Source organism: Clarias gariepinus, chromosome 26, assembly GCF_024256425.1.
Source record: "Clarias gariepinus isolate MV-2021 ecotype Netherlands chromosome 26, CGAR_prim_01v2, whole genome shotgun sequence".
Classification (NCBI taxonomy): Eukaryota; Metazoa; Chordata; class Actinopteri; order Siluriformes; family Clariidae; genus Clarias; species Clarias gariepinus.
In genome coordinates, this window is record NC_071125.1 from 1,833,669 (window position 1) to 1,839,668 (window position 6,000).

The window sequence follows — 6,000 nt, forward strand, 5'->3', positions numbered from 1 at the left end:
AGACTAGCAAATTATTTATTATATTATATTATATTATTTATGGTCAATATTAGCTACAAACCATGCTAATGGTCTAAGCTAGTTTAGTCCATGTGATATATAGCTAGCTAGTATAGATACAAAGCACCATGACAGGTAGATGCTCGTTGAAAATGTACGTAGTGAAGTATAACCGGGATGTTGATTATGTCTATAAATGAAGACTAATGATCTTAGTAACATCAGCATCTCTGAAAAAATGGCAGACAAATGCAAAAATTCTTATTTAAGGAAACCAGTTTGTATTTTGAGTGGGAAAAAAAAAAACAGGAAGTACCGACCAAGTCATTTAGTGCAAAAGGAGCTGTCAGTCCTCCAGTCAACGCCAGCACATGAGCCAGCATTTCTGTTTTGTTTTTTTTCCCTTAGCGGCGAAGCCAAAGAGAGCGTGAAAAGAGGGAGTCGGCGGGGGAAAGATGGTGGGTAGAAGCTGCTCCTCCTTTAACTCCAGAGAAAGAGGATGAAACCTGTCATTAGGAAGGTTAAATGAAGAAAGCCCTCTGTAGGGTGGCTATTGTCGCAGGACAGAGAGGAGGGCCAGCTCTTTAAGGTCTTAAATAACACGGCTTGCTGCATTGTCCCGAGCTGAAAAGGCAGGGGTGAAAGGGGGGTGGCTGAAACAGCAGTCAGCAGCGGGGATGGGCGCTGGCAGGGGATCCAGGATCCCTTTTTATTTTTTTTTGTTTAATTTTATTTTCATCTCTTGTTGTTCTTTCTTTCTCGACAGCTCACCCAGAACCGGTCATAGAAAGTCTCTGAGACGAGCCATCCTGGGGGTGGCGGTGTGTGTGTGTGTGTGTGTGGCGGGGGGGATCAGCTCAGTTTTTCTTAAAAAAGGACTGAATTCACTTGTTCCACATTTAAGCTTCTCCTTAAGGCACCTTCAACCGTCCTATTGTTCAAGGATAAAGTGACAACTCGGAAGGATATAAAGGTCACCACATTGTGACAAAAACTTTATATCTTTAAATCTTTGATTGTCCCATTTTAAAACTATGAAAAACTTTGAAGGGAAAAGAAAATCAATAGTGGTACACAGTGCAGATGTGAATAGGCTCTTGGTAAGTGTGTATTGCAAGCTTTGATCTTTGAATCATTACTTGACGGATTACAGAGTGACTTTCACTCAGTGACTGCTGATAACAGAGTGATAAATTCCCGCCATCAGGATCAGATTTGTAGGTGTCAGGTTTGGCCGATGGAAGGGGGGGTGGGGATGGGGGGAGGTGGGGGGGGGGGGGGGGCAAAAAGATATGCACAAAATTTCCACTGAAATGGAATGCATGAAATAATCCTTGCAAAAAAAAAAAAACGCCAAGTATTTACCTGTACTAAAGGCTGTGACATAAGAGGAACGAAACCCTTCAGGGGTGTGCTGTTAGAGGAAAACAATAAACTTTGGTTGGTTGCAGTAACTGTGCTTGATTACAACTTTCCACTTTTGATTATTTTCTTATAACAACACAACATGGAGTGTGTTACTCCTTACTTATCCATCAGCTGTAAATAAACTGCTTTTTTTTACTTCTATGCCTTCTAGTGATTTGTATTAATCCAATAATACTGTAAAACATTTTTTTTACAAGGTCATCTTAAACATACTGCAAAGGCCGCTCAAGTCAAACTGGGACTTGGGATGAAATTCCGGATAAACCAAGGAGTAAAAGGGATTGTCATTTCCAGAATATTTCACACACAGTCTGTGATGATCCCGGCCGAGGTGACTTGGAGCACGATGCAGTCGTTTCCGTGAACATTCAGTAAGTGGAACGCCTGCTCCTTAAATAAAGATGGATAACTTGTTTACAACTTGCGGAAGAGACGAATCTGTTTTTGTGAACTGTACACACCACCATTCACCAACACCGCTTGCATGTTTCAGGAACTCACCTGGGAGTTATCGCCACATCCACCCCATACAGTCCTGACCTCTTTTCAAGACATTTCCATATTTTTGATCCACTAAAAGGGTTCCTGGTAGGCCGGCGTTTCGGATAAGAAACATCTGCAGTGCGATCATGTCTCAGGCGTCCTCAGAAAACTTTCTCTAAAAGGTATAAGTGCATTAGTGCAGCAGGGGATGATATAGAGAAATAAAGGAAGTTTTCAATCTCAGAGCTCTGTTCTGTTATTCTGCAGAATCAGAAGTCCCGGATTAACTTGAACGCCACCTTTTTTTTGAGTGTGTAAGCATGACAGGATTCCTTTTTTGGAGGACACTGATCAGCTTAAACCACCTGTTAGTGTTTAACTCACCTTGTGTCCACTTTTTACTTTGTTCGCCGTGTCTGAATATTAACTCAGGACGGGGGGATGTTTTTGCACCATGTTATCCCATGTGACAAAAAACTGTGCGATCAAACGTTTTCTGAGAACACAATATATTTATATAGATTGTTTACTAGGACCCTGAGGAACAGCGGTTTTAGATTTCTCACTCTGTATTTTTTTGATCACAGGCTTTTTAGATGATTCTGTAGAAATGCTACTTTAATTGATCCTTAGATTTTGTCCTATAATAATAATAATAATAATAATAATAATCATTATAATTATTATTATTATTATTATTGTTATTATTAGGGGAAAACTATTTAATTTTCTACTGTTTTTTTTTCAAATAGAAGATTTAGATATAAGTTTTAGATTAAAATGTCCTTTTCTATACACAGATATTTTTTATTCCTAAAAATAAATGCTGTAAAAAAAAAAGGAGAAAATAGGTTTTATAATCATATATGTTTATGGTGAATGCATAGTATATAATACATGATTTGTTTAACTATATTTAAGATATTTCTTTTTGCTCAGGAGCCTCTAATTTATTTATTAGCCAGCTAATTTATTTATTTATTTATTTATTTATTTATTTATTTTTCATTGCCCATTACCTACAAAAGCTTTTTTGTTTCCATATTTGTTTTTTACAGGATTCCAGTAATTCTGAACCAGATTATAAATTAAATTAAAACAAATCTCATTAAAAGGCTGATTTGTGCAGTAACATCCCAACAATACCCGTGACCTCTGCATATCAGGAAATGCTCCTCAGCGAGATGGTAATGCCGTGCAGCGTTTGTTGTCTTTAAAATTGCGAAACGTTACATTAACCTGCTTTTCAGCGTTTTCTAAAAAAGATGCAAAGGTCAAGAAAAGGTCTCCTAATCTGTCTCTGCTGGGAACCTCGCAGGCTCACATGGGTTTGTGACAACTTAACACTCTCCAGCTCTACCTGAATAGGCCATAAACCTATTTGGACAATTAGTGACTCCATTAGAAGGCTTTCGCCCGGCGCTGGCGCTCTAATGGGTCGAGGAGCACAATAAAGTGCATGCTGAGTCGGATCCCGATCACCAGGACCCAGGGTTTTTGAATAAAAGACCTTAAGTCATCAAAAGCTCATACAGCAGTTTTAGTGTGAACGATAATAAAGAGAGAGCGAGTCTCGTGTCCTTCTGGTGTTTATCATTAATGGGAGTGTTTAGTAGATGAATAACTGGATGACAAATTGAGGACGAAGTCAGCGTTACACAGACCTTGTTAATGAGTACGGGGACAAGAATGCAAAATGGAAGAAAAGACTTTGTGGTTATCATACTCCTACTTACACTCCCTAGCTAAAGCTGCATCCGACAGCCTTGTTAAAAAAGAACAGCAATAAATAGAGGACGGCTGTGCAGGCGGAGGCTAATCACTTTCCCCACTGCTTTCTCATGAGCCAGAGTGAAAGATCACAGCGTTAGCAGCAGGGCTAGGCGGCCGTGGCTCCCTGCTCCACCCTCTCCTATTCAGCGTCTCCTAGGGTGGCTGTTTTGGGCCACCGCACCATTGATGCGGTGATGGATGGCTTCATAAAGCTGCCCTTCTCTCTCTGAAGGAATGCCATGGTCCTCTCCCTCCAGGCGGGAGGCAGATGCAGAGGCTTCCCCTTTCCCCGGTTCTTTCCCAGGATTCCCCTGGGAGGGCGTCAGGCAAGAACCTGACGCTCTTATTGTTAGAAGACATGGGCTCAGGCGGTCTCATCCCACCTCCACACCCACACAGCAATTGGGTTATGCCAATCTGACGATGTGTGTGTCCGGCCAGGTGCGGGTACATTAGACTTGCACGTGCTTGAGTGCAACGGCTCATGTGTGTTTTCCTGGCACTAACCGCGTTTCTGGGTTATTTCACACTCTGCCCCCAGGCTGCAGGAGCGACGGCTCACTGCGGTTTGTCTCCGAGACTCCATTCAGACCGCGGCTCCGTTATCGCGGGCGTAGAAATCGGCTTTATCGAATCGGACACGGTCAGGGTTTTAGGGAAAAGGATCAGGGGGGCCTTCCTCTCATTGATTTGTTACAGTTAAGAATCCACCACTCTGCGGTACCTGGCTTGAAAGGACATCCCTAAACCGCAAAAATAAGTCAAACCACATGGTGGTCCTCGCATGTTTCTGCTCAGGAATTCTTCTTCTGCATGAGAGCGCTCGTGGTGATGGAGTGATAAAAAATAATGACGCTTTTATATATATATATATATATATATATATATATATATATATATATGCCAAAATCCAGCTGGAAGACACTACGAGGTCCTGACCGTAATAATTCCAAGCGATACATGGAGAAGCCGCAAAAGAGGAAAAAAAAAAAAAAACGGCCACCACGATGCGATGACGCAGTATATCAAGTTGCTTGACACTTCCTCAACAGTCAATGTGTTGTCGAGGACATGAATGGAATTAAAAACGCAGCGTGCGGCGGTTAAGTAGGAACTTCTCCGAGCCTTTACAACAGGCCTTTTCAGGCTTCCCGAACACATATAACATTGTAATCTCGCTATCAAAGAAGAAAATGACAGAGTGGCCAGCATGCACTGGCAGTAATAGTCCAACGGTTCATAAAGCCTTTTAAGAGGCTTTTAAGTTGCGCTGGACAGCGGGGTAGCTGAATAGAGAGCAAAGGGGGGACAATGATTTTAAAGTGCTCCCTTGATGTCACAGACTATTACCCAGATATTATGAGTAATTATGCCGTGTGAGTCTCACAGGAACCAGGGTGTACATGGGTAGAAGCGGTCCAGAGAGAGTTTGTGTGTGGGTGCGTAGGAGGGAGGGTTCACAAGAACAGGAGATTTTTTGTGTTAGAGAAAGAGAGGCTCGGACACTTCATCTTCTCTTCTCTGTGCTGCCAAAAAGGCCAGAGGTCAAATGTCAGGGCGATTGAAGAATTCCAAGCTGCATGCCGACAGATCAGATTTCAGCGACGGGGGTGGGGAGGGATCTGCCCTAAAGGGATAGGTGCCTGTGTATGTGTGAGCTTGTCCCAACAGCTTTTTTGTTTAAGGCATCTCCGTGATCTGGAGACTTCTGAGGTTTCACTTGAAGTTGCGAAAGGGTTTGGGTTTTTTTTTTTTTTTCTTCTACTTTCTTTCTTTCTTCGCAAGGCATAAAGTTACTAGGGCTGGTATTACCTGTGAAAACACAAGTTTGTACAATACTTTGTACAAATAAAACTCAGAAACTTTGAACATGTTAACACGGATTGGGTAGCAGTTTAGTACAACTCATAATGCATGTAGGATAGCATTAGGATTTTATCCTAGGATAGGATAAAATCTACACAAAGGGGTTTATTTCTACTGCAAAGTGGTCTTGTACAGTATATCTCTTGATGCATAAAATTCGGTCCTGATTTACTCCACGGAGTTGGAGTTACTACAACTTACTGAACAGTTATTACAACTGTTTTGAAAAAATTTGACCTTGAGAAACTTTTTAACTTTGAATCAATATATGAATTTATGTTAAAACTATATAAACCTCGAGTGTGTTAATGTTTAAAAAACAAGCTGTTTCTTATTCCTAAATCTGTCAAATATTAAAGCGTTAATGGGATTAATTTTGCTTGTTAACCCTTATTCATTTTAAGGAATAAGGAGCACGGTTACATGGTTCAGACCTGCTGTATGTTTTGA